This window comes from Phasianus colchicus, chromosome 7 (assembly GCF_987193195.1).
Source record: "Phasianus colchicus chromosome 7, bPhaCol1.hap1.1, whole genome shotgun sequence".
Taxonomy (NCBI): Eukaryota; Metazoa; Chordata; class Aves; order Galliformes; family Phasianidae; genus Phasianus; species Phasianus colchicus.
In genome coordinates, this window is record NC_143442.1 from 246,906 (window position 1) to 264,428 (window position 17,523).

The window sequence follows — 17,523 nt, forward strand, 5'->3', positions numbered from 1 at the left end:
TTATCTTACTACAAGAATACTGTTAATATAACTCCAAACCTTAGTAAGTTTTGCAATATTAAAACCAATCTGTTTGTGACCAATGGAAAAGCAATATTTTTAAAACATATTTTGGTGTAGATTGGAAAAATACTCTGGTGACCCAAAGTCATTTCAAATTGTTTTCTGAAGGAAAAGTTAATATTCAATGCAATTAGATATATTAATATATTTGATTTCAACATCAAATGCATCCCAGTGGTTACACTTTGGATTGCTGACTGAACTTTGTGAAGTAGTTATGTCTTCAGGTCTGTGGTTCTGTATTCAAGCAGATTAAAGTCTGTTCTGCTGAGTGTTACAGAAAGCAAGGATTCCGTAATGCAGTCTGAACATGCACACCTCTGTTTCTCACAAGGTACTACATAGTTTGGCTTACAAATAGAAAAAAAAAAATTAGAATGGTTACTTAGAGTAGTAGCATTAAGAGTAGGTAACAGAATTTACTTTGTGTTACAGGTAGGTATGGAAAATATATATGTGAGGCAGCACATTTGATAGTTACCCTTACTGTAGTATCCAGTTATGTACGTGACAATATTATTGTCTTGAGCAAAATAGATATTAATTATGAGTATAGGTGTGTATATATATATACTCATTCTTATCTCACGTTTTTTTCCTAAGAACATTATTAGAAAATTTTGAGGTTAGAGAGGTACTGACCCAAACATGTACAGAGCTTGGCCTCTGAGTTCATTAAATATGGGTTAATAACATATTATAAAGAAATCATTGTCCTTATTACAGTTATTAGGTAGTTAGTCAAATTATAGCTTCAAAGGAATGCGGAGCATGGAGAACTCAGGACTAAATTATGCATTTGAACCTTAGGCCAGCTTTTACTGTTGAGACAGTTTGCTGCTAAGAGAAATTGTGTGTCATTGAAATTAAATGCCTTTCTGAAGATGGAAGGTTCTAGTTTTTAATGAAATTACCGAGTGTGGTGCAGTGAAATGATTAAAACCTGTATTCCGGGAATGTGGCAGAGGAAAAAAAAAAATCAATAAATGCTAGCAAGCCTTTGCTGTCTGATGTGAATCCTGGGAATGAAATAAGCTGGTACAAAAATAATAATTAAAAACATATCAGCACATTAATTTATTAAGCATGAATCTCATGAGATGTCATCTTCACTAATTTTTAGCACACATCTTACTGTATAATGAGCAGCTTTCTTTTCTTGTAGTTGTATTATGCAGCATTTTTGCCCTTCCCCCAATGTTCCCGCACTGCAATCATTGTGCTTGCACTTATTATGTTACAAATGACCGAGGTAAGGCTGACATTCTCATCGCATGCAAAAAGAGCACGGCTGCCAAGCTTTTTTTTCCCTGCTAATGAAGCAGCTTTATGAAGTCTACCCATGTGTTAATACTAATGAAGATCCTCCACCACAATTAAAATCACAGCCACAGTGGCTCAAGAGGAAACGGAAAACAATGGCATCTTTCTGCTTGCACATATTTCTTTATGCTGAGATCAGCTTTATTTAGAAATAAGATTGATTTCAAAATGTGTGTATTAACTGGGTGAAGGAAGCAAACATTTCTGAGTTTTGTAGATGTAGTTCCAAGTAGTTCATCCTGAACTAACTCGGGTGTTCGCAGTGCTATGGCATAATCTTACATCTCAGCTGCTACGGTTTACAGAGAGCAGTTCTTGGCTCTTGAAGTGCGCTTCAGCCCTGGCTGAGTTTGAGACGATGCCCCCCAAAAAAAGGAAAAAGAGGATACCGTGTGCACAACGCCAAGGGCTGTCGCCGTGCAGCGCAGCCTCGTCCTCTTTCACAATCGTTAAGGTGAAGTTGGCTCAGGACAGGCTTTTTTTTTTTTTTTTAAGTGCCCGTGCCAACTGCCCGTAAACCTCAGTGCTTCCGCATCGCGGTGACTTCACCGCCTGCCTCGCTTCGCTGGTTCTGCTGGAATTTACCCTGTTCTCGCGAAGTACGAAAGTTGGCCCTCGCTTCCACTCGGAGCTCTGAGCTGCTCGGTTTCTTGAAAATGTCTTCTTGGGAATACGGGTCGCCTTCTCGCCCCAGCCGATGGCCGCTGTAGCAAAGCACCTTCGTCGCTATTTTCTGTTCCTTTCCTACCCGAGCTTACCTGTAGTGGAGCAGCGACCCCGGGCACGCGAGCTGCGGCCGTTCCTCCCGGCCGAGATCCATCCCGGAACGCGACCGTTGCGGCCGTGCCCCGTCGCCGCGGAGCGGGAGGCGCGCACGGCCTCAACTTTTCCCGTAGGCACAAAATGACGGCGCGCGGCGGGGTCGGTCGGCAGCCCTGAAGCCGCGGGTCGCGGCGCCTCACCCGCGGGTCGCGGCGTCCCGGGGTCGGAGCGAGAGGAGCGGCTCTCCCCTTCTCCCGGCGCGTTAGCGACAACTTTGATTGCGGCGGAGCGGAGCCGCGTCGCTGACGTCACTCTGGGCCGGCGGAGCCGCACCAACCGCGCGCAGGGAGCGGCCTCGCCCGGAGCGGCGGCACTGCGCGCCCCCGCGCGCGCCCCCGCCCCTTCCCGGGGCTGCGCGAGGCTCCCGGGAGCGTCGGGCAGGGGCCGCCTTCCGGCTCGCGCAGCGGCGCCCGGGCAGCGGCAGAGCTCCGCCGGCCGCGAGGTGAGTGCGGGCCGCGGGGCGGGGGGCGCCGCGCTCGGGGGCGGCCGAGGCGGGGGGAGCTCCGCGGCGCCGAGCCTCGCGCGGGGCCGCCCGGCACCGAGTCCGGCCTCCGTCCGCGGCCGCCGCTCCGCCCGCCGGTGCGGGCCGTCCCTTTGTTGTGCGGAGCCGGCGGTCGGGGCGCAGCGCGGCGCCTCGGGACGGGGCGGCCGCGGTCCCGCGCGAGTTTAAACTTTACCGGCGGCCTCGAGCCCGTCCCCGGGCCGGCCCGGCCCGCTCGCGGCTCCGCCGGCGGCCTCCCGTGCCGGCGGCCCTTCGGCGCGGCGCTGCGCCCCGCTCCGCCCGCTTCGCGTCCCTGCCCTCGGCCCGCGCTCCCCGGCCGGTCCGGCTGTCAGCTCGGGGCGGCCCGAGCCTGGCGGGGCGCGGAGCGGAGCGTCCGCTGACGGAGGGCTGCGGGAGAGCCGGCGCCACTCGGTCGAACGGGGCCTCCGCGGAGCTCCGCGCTGCCGCCGCGGGTGCGCGGCCGTTGGTCCGCCGGCGCGGCGCCTCGGGGCCGGCGGGGTGCGGGGCGGGCGGGGAGCGGCGGCGCGCGGAGCCTCCGCCGTCGTCTTTTGTGCGCGCTCTGCTCCTCGCGAAGGGGGCCGGGCGGCCGCGGCCCCGGCCGGGCGCTTGAAATTTATCCCTTTGTGTATGTTACAATCTCCTCCATTTTTCCTGCCCTTCAAACAACGAGCCTTTCGCCATCTTGGGCAAATTGGTATTCCCGAGTCTCTCCGTCTTTTTTAGGGGGAATAAGTGGAAATCCGGAAAGTCTTTTTGGATCCGACTCAAAGTTTAGGAAATGTTACGGGGATGGGCGGTGACGTCATGTTAAGTTTAAGGGGATTTTTTCCGAGAGCGTGCGCTCCCAGGAACGGCGACCCGTGGCGCTGGGAGCGGGCGGCGCGGTCCTGGCTGCGCTGTGGGGGAGCAGCGGGAGCGGGGTCCGCTTGTGTGACCAGCAGGGAAACACTCGCGCTTTTGCATTGTTCTCCCGTGCCCTCACCGCCCCCCCGTCTCCCCCCCCACACCCACCCACCCCCTTTTTACCTGAAGTTGTTATGTTAAATAAAAAACCCTTCGGAGGGACGTGTTATTGGCGTGTACAGAAAGCAGTTATTTGGGGTGAGGCATACGTGGAAAACTTGGTCGAGAGCCTTCCCCAGAGGAGTAAACAGTTTCTATTTCGGATGAAGCACATGGGAGTGATGGAAATACACAGCTGTCCCAGCTTTTATCTGGCGCGTTTTTGGGGCGTATTTAAGCGTATTGTTAAAAGGTTCCTCTCGGAAAGTCTCTCCGCTCCTCCTCTCTTTCCCCCTTTCCAGTGTTGCCGATGCTATCTAATGGTGGTGCTGTGTACTCGCTGTGCTGAATTCATTTACTTAAAAAAATCTCTGTTAGTACTGCTCTCAGGCCGTGTCAGCTGCTGTGAAAAGGGAAACAACAAAAGGCACTGTTCTTTTAATTTACTTCTCAATTACACTTTTTCTTTAAGATCTCTTAGAAGTTTCTCTTGTCACGTGGTAAGGCTTACTACAACATTAGGCAGTTGATAGGGAATACCTATTTTAGGTAAAGGTCTGTTGTTCCATTCTTTTTCCTATAGTCACCTTACTTGCTCCATATTTACAGTTGCACTAACGAGAAGATGAAACTGTCTGTATTTAGTTTCCTTCCTTCCTTTGTCCTCAAGGTTGAGAAAAATGCTGATAGCCGTTAACATAAAAAGTAATAGAAATGCCTGTTAGTATGTTGAGACTTTTTCTGACAAACATGATGGTGAATTATATGTGTAAAGTATCCTAAGGGCCGTGTTGGAGAAGTGTCGGATTGCCTGGCTGTTTGTAGGGCTTTTAAAATGCATTGGAAAGCATGATGGAATCGGCTGTTTGGCAGCTACGTGCACCTGAGGTAGATGAAATGTTTAAGTAGTTAAGAGCACATCGAACAGATGGTTCTGAATTATACATGCAGCTAAGGTCTTAGAAGATTTGGTAGATTACAAATGGTGAGCAACAGAGGATAAGCAGTTTCAGACAATGATAGTTACTGTATTGGAGGTCTCATACCTGTAGTAAACTGTGTGTGCATTTTTGTTGAAGTGCTGCAAAAGAAATAGACTGCCCTGAAGAATAGGGCAGTGCACCTTTCTCAGGAGTGGCTCAAAGTCAGTTCTGAATGGCACAAAATAGTTTTGTGACTGAGGTGTACCTGTAATAAGCTGGAATTGCTCTATTGGTATTCATCATCTTTTTTTTTTTTTTTTTTTTAAACTAAATACCTCTGTACTCATTTCCTTGCAGTTTTATATTGCTAGGGAAAAAAACAAACAAACAAACAAACAAACAACCAAGTGCTTTTAAGACTCATTCTTGTAGATTGTTGTAAATCAGTGTATTGAAAATATGTTGTAAAATTATTTGAATGGGGTTAGGGGAAGGATAATGTGAACTTTTTATATTTTGGGAGAAAGGTGTTAATGAAAATAAGCAAAGACAGTTATCTCTTTAGAGGATAAATTAGCACTATTTTTATATTGTGCAAGAAATTAGCCACGGTTAGGCATTGCAGTATGACTGTTTGCTGGTTTTACTGACCTCGTGGTAGGGAGAAATTGCCACAGGGTTGGCATGTGTTTCTGAGACACAGAAAACTTGAATAAGGAAGTAATGGAAGTCTTTCTTTTTGGGTCCTGTTGCCTGTTCCTTTGTTTGCATGTTTATTATAGAACTGCAGTGTGAAGGAGCAGATGTTTCGGAAAACATCCTGATGTGTTGCTTTTTCTTATGGGAGTGCATAACTGTTCCTTCTGATGCATCGACTTGACAGCTGGTTGATTTCATGGAGCTGCTAAGAAGCCGTTACTGGTGTCATCGAATTGAAACAGAACAGTCATTGGCTGCTTGAACTGCAATTGTTAAAGATTTCCTTGCTACTTTTGTGTCCCTGCAAGAAGTGGAATATCACAGCTGCAAAAGGGGAGTTTGTGCTCTGCCTCATCTCCCTGAATTAAGGATGAGGAGGTACTTGACTGCTTCTAGTTTTACAGTATTACAATGGCATATGGCATATTTAGAACTAAGATTGGAGTCATTGGGAAGTATAGATAGTGCTGCCAAAAATGCAGTTTCCTACACACACTGAATACAGTAAGGGGATCCCACAGTTCAAGTTACTTCACTTGTTTTGTGTCCCTAATACAGGTTTCTTTAAAGAATTTTTACTTTCTTCTTGGTGCTAGGTAGGAGTAAAAAGAACAGGTAATGCCCCAGAACCTGTCTGTTTTTGTCAGAGATCCAAGGCTGTAGTAGGATAAAAATGTACTGTAATAATACAGAACAGTTTTTGTTTTGTTTGACGAATAAGGTGATGTTACTCTAATAGAAGATTATGGAAGGGTAGTACTCCATGTTTTCGTCATCTAGCGAATTTGATGCAGTGAGGATTTCCCAAGTCAGTTTTCTCTGCAGTGTGGTTCAGCTTTTGGTTTGTTTCTGTTTTACTACTGCGCGTCCAATAAATGGTGCCATGCCATGTCCTAAGGTGCTTTGTGGTCTTAGGTTGCCATCAGAAGGAATACTGACATGGGCATCAAGGGCAGCAGTGCTTTTTGTCATTGTTAAATTGTTCACTGTGAAGCATCCTGAACGTTAACAGAATGGAATGTATGTCAGACAGCCTGTTTAAAGAAATCTTGTATTAGTGGTGAGGATAACATTGTGCGAAATCCAAAATGTAGCTGTAGTTGTTCTTTCTCACCTCACTAGAATGGGTAAATTGAATGTCTTTTGTAAAAGAAGGTATGCTTAAATTTTTTGTTGTTGTTTTACTGTTACATTTTAGATTAAAAATCAGTTTGTTATATTTTCAGCGTGCAATGGTAGGACAATGGTCTGTTCATCTTTTATGTGATTGGTAGAGATTTTGGAGTTCTTGGGATCTAGGACTGTAAACAAGACTGTTCAATATTAGATTAGAGGAAGCAAATCCATTTCTTTACCATCCCTCACAATATACCTACTTGGTTTTACAGAAATAGTTAGCAAGAGCTGAGTTACCACTTCTCTGAGTTTCTGAGTACTTCTGTGGAGGTGAGAATGTGTTCATTGCACAGCTGTGCAAGCTAGGGCTCTGTCAGGGAGCAGTGAGTCTTTTAGAAGTTGTTGGTAGAAGAGAAAGAAAGGGTGTGTTCATGGCTGATCTGTGCTTTTCCTATTAGACACTTTGAAAACTGAAATGCACGGTTTGTCAATTGGAAAAAGCAATGCTGCTTCAGTACTGAAGTTGCCTGCGCAGAGCATTTAAAATTTGGGGTTGTACTTTCATATAGTCTTTCCAGAATGGCCAAGAAAAGTAATGTACTTTTCAGTTTTACCTTGAAAATATGTGATTAAGATATAAACTAAAAATGTAGAAGAGCATCTTATTCAATTAGCACACCACTTCTCATAGTAGCTGAGTTCTTACCCTTTTACTTTTCTACTGCCTCTAAATTTACAGTTATATAATGCCCCAGTTTGAGCGTTCTTTGCCAAATAAATAAAGATTAAAGAAAAAAATTGTGTTCTTTTTAAATTTGACAGTGGATTTCTTACTGAAAACAAAATCACCAAGGTTTATGATGTCTTTCAAACTTATTTCTTTAAAAAAGAGAGACTTATTTTATTTCCCACACTCTCATTTAATGAGACCACCAGGTGATGAGAAGACTTCAGTGTAGAGATGTTGTGTGCATTTGCAGTTTTTTAATGTAGTAATAAGAAAATGAAGATGCAGGGTTTTTCTTTCCTTACTTTAACGTAATTAATTTATGCATTTTACATAATTTGTAATAAAAATATTTTATCTTTCTGTTAGTGTTTTTTGATAGTGTCAGGGGATATCTCAGATGTAATCTCTGCAAGCTTGAAAAAAAAAAAAAGAGCACGCAAGTCAGTATCTGTTTTATTTTTTCAGAAGGATGATGACCGTTACCATTAACATAAGATCTCTCCCCTTTCCTTCCCACTCATGGCATCAGGGCCTCCTGAATGTCTTGCTTTCTGAGTGAGAAGGACACATGACTTTTTGTTTTTCTGACTTGATTTAGGTCAGGCATTGTGAAGAGCTGAATGTGTTAAGCCTTGGTAGTTTGCAAAAAGAGCTTGCAGAGATGAAACCGCCCTCCAAGGGAGGCACTGCATAAACTTTTTGAACTCCAAGTACTGGACGTGTAAAGGCACCATCTAAAAAATTATCTACCTGATTAGTTAGTATTGTGAACAATACTACTACTACTAACAGTCCCAGTGAAAGCAATGGGGTTTTAATTTTAATAGGTATTTCACAGCATAAAACCTTGACAAAAGTGGTAGATCTGGAAAACACGTAGCAACTATTAGACAGTGTCACCTTAGACCCTCAGGTTGAACTTTTGCTCTGGAGTTGTTGCAAAGGATGATTCCTTTTGAATTGTGAATAATAGAAAAGCCTGTTCTTAGAAATTAGAGGAAGTGTAAAATAGGGTTTTATTAGAACGTTTGTTAAATGTTGTTTTAATGTTACAAAACATGCACTGCCTAGCTGCTCTTGAGTTGGAATCCCTATCAAGATTCTGAGTTGGATGTGAAGCCAGAACTTCTAAATCCTCTAGGTTAGTGGTTTTTCTTTCACTTCGAATATGAAGCTAGCAACTTCTGTTTGTGGCTTTATTTAATAATCAGTTTGCATTGACATGTTTTTTTTTTTAATGCTGAAAGTTTCTTTAAATGTCTGGCAAAATGCAATGTACTGTTTATTATTGTAGAACAGTGGTTGTGTGGTATGTCAATATAATCAGCAAAAAAACCCCACAGCCATAGCGCTCCCTCAGTGTTTTCTTGTATAAGAGAAGTCTAGTTTGCAGATGATTATTGCAGTGACCCAGCCGGGGTGTACAGAAGTCGTTGTGTGGATTTTCCCTGTTTTCTGTTCTTACACTTTTCCAGAAGCACGCACTCATTAATCACAGACGCTGCACTCCTGCTGAGGGCAGAGAGGTTCATCAAATTGGCAGTCAGTTTGGTGTAAAGGACAGTGTACTGAAGCTCTTAACGTGCTGGGACATAAATAAATCTTAGGTCTTTATATGCAAACCCTGGAGGTTAATACTGTATAATTCAATGTCCTGCCTTTGTTTTTTATGATTGATGTTTTTAAATGCTTGAAGCTTGGTACAAGCCTTCTGGTAGGTCAGAGCCAACAATGTGAATAGCATTAGCAGATGGAATTTGTTTATGCTGCTGACATTTTCTTTTCTTTTTTTTTTTATTTTTTATTTTCCATACTTACTTTTCGATGGGAGATAATCTTCATATTGCTTGAGCTGTTATAGGAAAGTTCCAGAGATTGAGAACCCCTGCTGTGATAATGGACTTAATGCATGGAATGCCAATAGTTTGGTCCTATTTGTTCTGAAGCTTACTGCTATTTGTATCCTTAACAGAGCTAACATGTAGAACAACCAAGAACTACTGGGATTTCTTTGCAGGAGTAGTGCTGGGATTTGGGTTTAACGTGAATGGTTTGCATATTCATAATTTAAGAACAGCTGGTTATAGCAAGCACATTGTCATTTGCAAGCCATTAAAAACCATTCCAATCACATCTGGTGGCTGTGCTTGAGCTACGTTTTTTTAATTTTTTTTTTTGTTTGGTCTACCTGCATTTGAGATTTGGATGCTGCCATCACAGAGGCTGTTGCGTTTAGGTGAACCTGCAAGATAGTACAGTCTCAATGTTAAATAATTAATTCAACAAAATGCTGAATAAAATGATAAACTGTGAGCTTTGGAGAAGCAAAATATAAGGGCCAGCAGTCACATCTTAATTACCAGTTGTTTATGTAAAGCAGCCTAAAAATGTTATGGCAGCCAACTGTTGAAGTCCTTTGGTTCTTTTCATTTTGGGGGGTGAAAAAGTGCAGATTTATCCAAGGTTACTTTGCTAAAGCTGGTTGCTGCAGTATGCGTTGTGTGCCAGCGTTTGAGGAGAGAAACACAAAGATGTAAAATGTGAAGATACACAAACTTGTGGTGTTGTAAAATGGTAAGAAGAGTCAGCATCACAACGTGGGGGGAAAAATAGGGGTATGTTACAAATGACGATTCTTTTTATAGGGGTAGGATTCTGTGTTGTTACACCCTTAGCAGTATCTGTCAGTGGTGATGGTTGTAAGTTAAGGTTTCTGTCTTAATAAGTGCTGTTGATTTTGCTGCTGCTGTTTTAGTTTTTGTTTTCCGGGTTAGAAATAAAGAGAACCATTTCCTCTAGTTTGTACACTTAGTTTGGTAACTTTTCTGTATTTTACTTTCTTTAGTGACTGAAAATTATATTAAGACTTATAGAAGTTTTATATCTAAACATTTTCAGTTCCCTTGGGAAGAGACGCTGTAAATTCTTGCTTCCATACATCTTTTGAGCTGGTATGTTCCAAGTTTCTGCTTCATAATCTGGCACAAGTATGCAGAAAGGTTTGCTGAGGCAAGAAGGAAATAAATTCTTACTTCCTATGTGCTGAACCAGGAAGATGGAGAGTCTTTAAGAACTCCTCCTCTCCGTGTTAGTGAGTTAAAAATATCTGGAGAAGGGCATACAAGCCAGGTTTTCAAGTTGTATTATTTAGCTTAATAGAAGAAACTGTATCTCCCTGCAACTGGGGTATTTTTGTTGTTGTTGTTATTATTGTTATTATTTTTCAAAGTAGTTCCAGCACTTTTAAAATGGCTAAAGCATAAGAAATGCAAAGTAGTGTTTTTCCACCGCATCTCTGATCACTTTTCATCCTTGGAGTAACCTGAATCATCTCAGTGCTTGTTTTCAATGTTGATGAAAGAGCTAGATCAGAGATACTTGTTGGGACTAAAGCTCTGTAGCTTAGGAGAGAAGTCAGGCAGAAGAGCAGAGTGCTCAACAGTTCCATCATATAGTTTTAAGAGCTTTCAAAGCCAGGAGAATTCCTCTAACTTTTTACTTACCTAGTCTGATATTTCCAGTAACAGGATGCCTGTTTTGCCTGTTTCAGTGAAATTAAGTAGGGCTCTAAAGAAAAGTAAATTGATGTGTTTCTCTCTTTCTTTTTTCTTCTTGTTTGTTGAAACCCTGAATAGCAGTAGTGTAAGTATTAACTGTCTTTGATTCTTCCTCAGACAACAAAGCACAAATGAAATATTTTCTGTTTTGTTAGTATAGACCATGTTAGAAAGCTGTTACCCGAAATAAAGTGTAAATGAAACGATTGTGTGAGAAAGGGGAAGAAAGTTGAGGTCTGTTTTCTGGTATAAAGACAATGGAAGGGTGTGGATGAGGATGCTGTTAAACAGCACAAGGGTTATCTATTTATTTAACTTGTATGCAGACGTTTGTGTAGTGGTACTACTAAATAAATTAAAAAAAAATCTCTGCTATGCATTCCAGCAATTCTCAATCTTTCTGAAAACTTAGTAGAGAAAGCACTCATTTTTGCAATCGTGAATTGAATTCGTTGGAGAAAAAATTGTAAGTCAGGATGTAAGCGAAATGACTGGGTGTGGGATCACACGGTACGGATGACACGACTGCCGAGTCCTTGCGGGGCATACTGCCAGCTTCTCCTCGATAAGGCTGTTGTGCTCTTTCCTTTTTTTTAAAACTTGCAGACAGCTATCAAATAAGGATGCTGAAGCATCTGTATAATTTACTTGCTATGTAATGCATACGAGAGGGCTTGGAGAAGTAAATTTTAGAAAACCAAGAAGAATTTATAGGAAGAATGTATTCCTAACATACAGCAGTTACGTACAGCCCGTTATTGTTTTACACTCAGCTGTGATAGTATAGCATCATTACAACTGGAAAAGACTTCTAAGATCACTAAATCCAATCATCCACTTACCACCACTTTTGCCCACTAAACTATGTCTCTAATTACCTCACCCCCATCCTTCTGGAACACCTTCAGGGACAGTGATTCCATCACTCTTTTGAGAAGTTGTTCCTAATAGCCAGCCTGAGTCTCCCCTCAATGCAATGTGCGATGTGAGACCCTTACCTCTCTTTCTAGTAGTGCTTAAAAAGATAAGAATTGCATGTGAAGAAAAAAATCTCATAAACCTCTTAAAAAATATATGTATTTTTGGAAGCTTTTTCCTTCCTAAAACGTAAATGTATAAGATATCATCTTCACTGAGCCAAGTGAACAAGAGTGGAAAGTATTGATTCCATGTTTAGCCTTATCCAAAGGGTTAAATTTCAAGTCCTGTTTTTTATGACTATGAAAAAGCGTCTTGATCATGCTGTGATCAACAGTTAGGCAGCGTGCTGGGAAGGAAAGATCTTATAAGATAAAACTAATGTGAAGTCCACTAGTAATTACAATCACTTAGAAGAAAAATATTCTGTTATTTCCTTATGTAAGAAACTAAAAGGAACAGGTTATGCTATTCTTTTTTTTTTTTTTTTTTTTTTTTTTTTTTTTTTTTAGATGTATGGCAATTTGGAATACTTTCTTGATTTTTATTTTTATTTTTTTTTTTGAGAGGTGTTGTTTGCATATCAATCTTTTTTTTCTCTTACCCTGACAATTGTCAGTAAGCTTTTTGTGTTCACTATTATGGTGCTGTAAATATAGAGCAGATTGCAGAGTTTACTGTGTTGATACAAGGGGTTTATACAGGTGTGCATTTAAATGTAGCTAATGGTATTATTTATTTTGCAGTCACAAAGTTATATATTTGGAAAGCTCCATCGGTAGTTTTGAAGACTACTATCGTGAAACAGACGTGTGAGATGGACAGCTGCTCCTTTTTTAATGTCCTTGCCTCTAAATGTTGTCTGTAATCATTGCAGCTTTAGTACCTTGCAAAGTGCTTCGTATGTACACATGAGCAGTCATCTTCTGCCATGATCTTTATTATGTGTTCTAGGACAAGTTGAGAACACAGTTCAGCAGGGTCTCCTCTAATGTGCTCGGGAAGGCTGAGTGGCTTGTTTTGCTTTGCTGACATCAACAGAACTAGCTTGCATTCTACTCATTTAGTATAACTTGGACTGAGAGAAGGGCTAATTCTGCAGTGATTGTTTTTCCTATTGCATTCATCAGTGTAGGCAGTAATACAGAAAACTTGAGTGCTAGCCTAGCGTGATAACGTGTGTAGATTTTCATGTTCATTATATTCTACGTACACACAGTCTTATGCTTTAGCAGCCTCTTTTTAGTTTCTATATATAATTTGAACCATTTGTAACAAATCATTTTTAGTTCTTTTTCTGCAGGAGTTTGCGTAATTTTTCAAGTGATAAATCAGTGCCAAATTCAAATCGGTTTCTTTATAATGGTCAGTCCAGACCGTGAGCAGTCTTCATGGTTTTTCATGCATATTTCTTCATTTCAAGGAGGACAGTTTAATTGGAGAAAAAATGTTAAGTAAATAAATGACTGGTACTCAAATTGATTGAACACATTTGTGAAAGTACATTCACAAAATCAGTTAATATTCATTTTTTCAAGTCAAAACTGCTCAAAACTTCACTTCCTGTGAAGGAAGAGGCATAAAAGATCTTTGATTTTGTCTCTTTAACAAAGTTTGTTTATTCTGCAGTTGGCGTGGTGATTGAGCCTGTCTGTAGTTTGTTCCACTGGGGTATCATAATTTAAGTTCGACATTACTCGTTTTGAAGATCCGTCCTAACAATCATGGTGCTACTGGACAGAAAGATGGAAAACTGACTCTAAAGTGTTGTGTTAAAAAGGAGAAGGAGCATCAGATTACTTTGTGTATACACTTCATTGTGTAAGAGAATCTCAACTTTGCTATTACATCACAAAGTGCTTTATAGAGTTTCATTTACTGAAATTCAGGTTTAAGAAGTTCTATTCTGATAAAATAACACCCAGATACAGGTTAAGAATAAATTGTGACATCATGCAAATTCTGACCTTTCAGAAAGTGTTTATAAACCTTGAGACCTGTATGGGTTCTTTTACTGGATTGCCTGTCTTTATGATGGCTGGGCTGAGTTTTTCTGTTAATGAAACTTTTACCATGATGAAAAAATACCATGCTTATGAAAAGATGAAAATGAACTGAAGAGTTTCAGGATACTTAATGACTGTCTGAAGTTCATCACTGACCAAATTGAGGTGATAAAAATGGAGCGGGGGAAAGCAGGGTAACACTAATTAAACACACACAGTGATTGATTCTAAATAAATGCTTGTAATTGCTTATTAATATTGGAGTTTCAGCAGCAGTCAAAATGGGAATTTATAAATATGTAAAGGGTGAGCGTGATGAGGATGGAGCCAGGATCTTCTCAGTGACATCCAGTGATAGGAAAAGGGGCAGTGGGTGCTAGCTGGAACATAGAAGGTTCCAAGTAAATACCAGAAAAAGCTTTTTTCACGATGAGGGCAACAGAACGCTGGGATGGGCTGCACAGAAAGCTGGTGGGGTTTCCTTCTCTGGAGACATTCAAAACCCACCTGTGTGACCTGATCCAGGTGTTCTGTTCTGGCAGGGGATTGCACTACATGGTCTTTCGAGGTCCCTTCCAATCACTGATATCTTGTGATTCCGTGATCTTGGACTTACGGCCAAGTGCTGTCAACTCATACTTGAAATAAAGGAAGTCATTAGAAAACTAATTTGTTATTTCAGGTATGACTGAAATAAAGTATTGGAACTAAAACCATCCAGTGAAACAAAATCCAATATTTTATAAAACATGTAGTGCTTTTCACGTGATAACTGGTTAAATGACAAAATCGTCCTTGAAAGATGCGGTGAGGAAAATGACTGTGCACTTCGGGTGATCGTATATAAATTAATATAGAGCGTATCTGGCAGTGATTCTAATGTGGTGTTTGAGTAATCTTTGTGATTTCTGAGCAGGGGATCTGTACCACAGTTCTTTCTCAAAGCATTCCTTTTGCTAAGTGTGTAGTTTAGGTGAACCTTTGTTTTGAATTAATGTTGCTGTTTATATTGTTATAAATATCAGTGTGATCTTTGATAATTAGTGCGTACGGACTAATAAATGTCATAATACAAAACTACATGTAAGTTTCAAATGACTGTAAAGATTATTATTATTTTGTGTGGGATTGAACATGAGTCATCTCTGACTCCTGGTTATTCACTGCGTTATTTTGGTCATCACTACTCGTCCTGTTGTTCATTCTTGGTTCATCACTGCATTATTTTCGTGCTGAGTTTAAGATGCGTTCTTCCATATGAAATAGAATAATTTTTGGTAACGTAACCTTACAGATTTTTCTCATATCCCTTTCTGGATATCCATGTAGGTGTCAGTTATGTTGTCTGTGAAGCTGTTAGGTCTGCAGTGTTTGTAAATGTAGTGACCGCCCTGGATGTTCTGTATTTATTTCCCTTTTTTCCATCTCTAGAAAACTAATTCTGGAGAAGAAGATACTTTTTGTTCTGCTGATTGAATAAATTCTTCAAACACCACAGGCACTCTTACTGATGCATGTAACTCTTCATTTAAGCTAGCAGGAAACATGGTGGAAAAATCCTCGTACACCTATAGACCACAACCTATTGTTAGTTTCAGCGGAGTGAAAAATAAATGGTGAAAAGCAATTGGGCTTGATGATAAACAAGTGTATCCTAAGAGTACCAGGATCACAGGAGGAAAATACTCTTAAAAAACAAACCAAACCAAACCAAAAAAAAGCCCACAAACAACAACAACAACAACAACAAAAAACAAACCTTCCATGAAAAAGCAGAGCTAAAGAGCAATGCATAGACCAAAGGGATTGCTTAAAATTTGCTGTATTTTAGTTGTAGAAGTGGTTGAAGTGTTGTCCAATCAGAATTGTTTTCTTCTGTGAGCTGATGGCCAACTTTATCAATAGTTGCTGCGAATATTTTAATTTGATGTCAGTTGCATTCAGTAACTCAAGACTGAGTTGCTCAGAAGAAATGGAGAGAATACAGAGGCAATTTATGTTCTGAAAAAAGAGCCCTCAGACAAGCTCATCTGCAACAGTGCCAGATATGCACGAGTAAATTAATGGGAACTATGGGTATGGCAATGTATGTATTTATATATGGGAAGTGAAGTGAAGGATTTTACTGGATAGCAAAACGAAGAATTTGATGCTTCTGATCACATTTCATTAATTATTTTTATGGACTATTTTTTGACTTATCTCACCGAGCTTTTAATTTTGTGATTTGTGTTTATTAGTGTTTTAGAGTAAAGAGGTCATTTTTTTTTGTGAAGTAACCTCAGCTGTTTAACTTCTTTTGTTTTCCTTCTGCCACATCAGCTGCCGTGGAGCAAAAGCAGAACTAGAAAATGAGCACGCAGCCATTGAGGTTGACTTAGTTTCTCTTTCTCATCTCTTTTCATGGGAGCAGTTGTTTTTAGAGGGTAGGATAATGTAAATGCTTATTAGTCTGGTGACTCTTGCTTCCCTTTTTGTAACTCATCTGACTTGGAAAAAGAGCACTTAAGAATTAGGTTTTTTGTTATGAACTTCAGGAATAGGCTGTGAATAATCTGATTCATGTTTCAGCAGAAAATGGAGTTGAAGAGCAGCTTTGTTTTAGGTTTTGGGAAATGATTTTAGTGTTTGATATATGTATGTTGTTTCTTTAAGCGTAAATACATAAATAGTGCATCTTTCCACTGAATCATAAAACCAAACGTTTTGGCTCTACTTGCTGTCTTCAGAAATGTTTACTTAAATCCATGACTGAAAGACATTTAGTGGACGCAAGTAAAATTCCATTCATGCCAAACTGCCTTCTCTGATAAAATATTCTTTAACAGTTACATGCCGTTTGTGTGAACAAACATTTGAACTATGGACTGCCTCAAGTCTTAAATGATGTTATAGTGGTTTAACTTCTTCTTGGAGTACTGGCTGTGTTGTGCAGTTGTGTAATTGCTAATCAAAATCAAGGAAGAGAATTTGGAGTGCGATGCAGCAGCATATTGTTAGAATGTTATTTAAAGAGAACTTTTTATTTTTATGTACTTAAAAATCTTCTCTATGTTGAACTATGCCTTGGAGTTATTTAATGATGTTTTTAAAAGCTATCAGAAAAGGGCCGAACTTGAGGAATGAGCACAAGGTGACGCTACTAGTGCAAGGTGTGGGTGCATAAAGGAATTGTAAGTTGGCCAGTAAGAGTTCTCTCGCTTCTTTGGAAAGTAATTCTGAGTCTAGAGCAGTAAATCAAACTTATATGAAAAGTACCAATTTCTGTAGATTATGATTGGAAAACAAAAATCAGCAACAAAAAAAGTCAACTTGAGGACTATGTTGTTTTCAGTGTATTGAATGCGCAGAGCTGCTACAGTGAAGACTTAAAATATTGCAAGTAAGTGGCAGCTAAATTCTGAGCAGTGTTTGACTGTGGTAGTAAATATAAGTGTATAAACTACTTCAATCCTTCCAGTAGGCTTCCAGAAGATGAGACATGAAGTTTGCATAGAGTTGGCAGTTCTGCCGGTTTTGAAGTGCAGCAGGTTACCTATTGTTGCTGCCAGTGCAAACCACATAGTACTTAAAAGCTGAGCTTTCTTGTGGGTAATAACTCTTGGAAATGCAGGTTTTAAAATAAAAGTATCTCAGAACGTTACTGCCTATGACAGTACTCTTAATAACAGATGTTATTTTTAATGAGAGAGGCCTGTGTGTGTGTTATCTTGTCAAATGTGGGCTTAACTATTAGTCTGGTCTTACTGTACATGGATATACTGTGTTTAACTTATAAAAACAGGAATAATTATGCTACAACTTTGAAAAAGATTGCATATGATTCTAGTGTTGAAATGTAAATTATTCTTTATTCATTATT

At 40.5% G+C, this 17,523-nt stretch overlaps 1 protein-coding gene across 12 annotated transcripts in view; it reads left to right on the top strand.

The window, feature by feature from the left end:
• Window positions 1-2,376: 2,376 nt before the first annotated feature.
• The window catches only part of BAZ2B (bromodomain adjacent to zinc finger domain 2B), a 101,874-nt gene continuing 86,727 nt past the window's right edge, over window positions 2,377-17,523 (top strand). For 10 of the 12 annotated variants that reach the window (XM_031590846.2, XM_031590848.2, XM_031590849.2 and 7 more), the window contains exon 1: window positions 2,378-2,650. The gene's annotated coding sequence lies outside the window, so the exon portion shown is untranslated. Of the gene's footprint in view, window positions 2,651-17,523 lie in introns of all 12 variants that reach the window. The other 2 variants (XM_031590852.2, XM_031590847.2) reach the window with 1 other exon arrangement.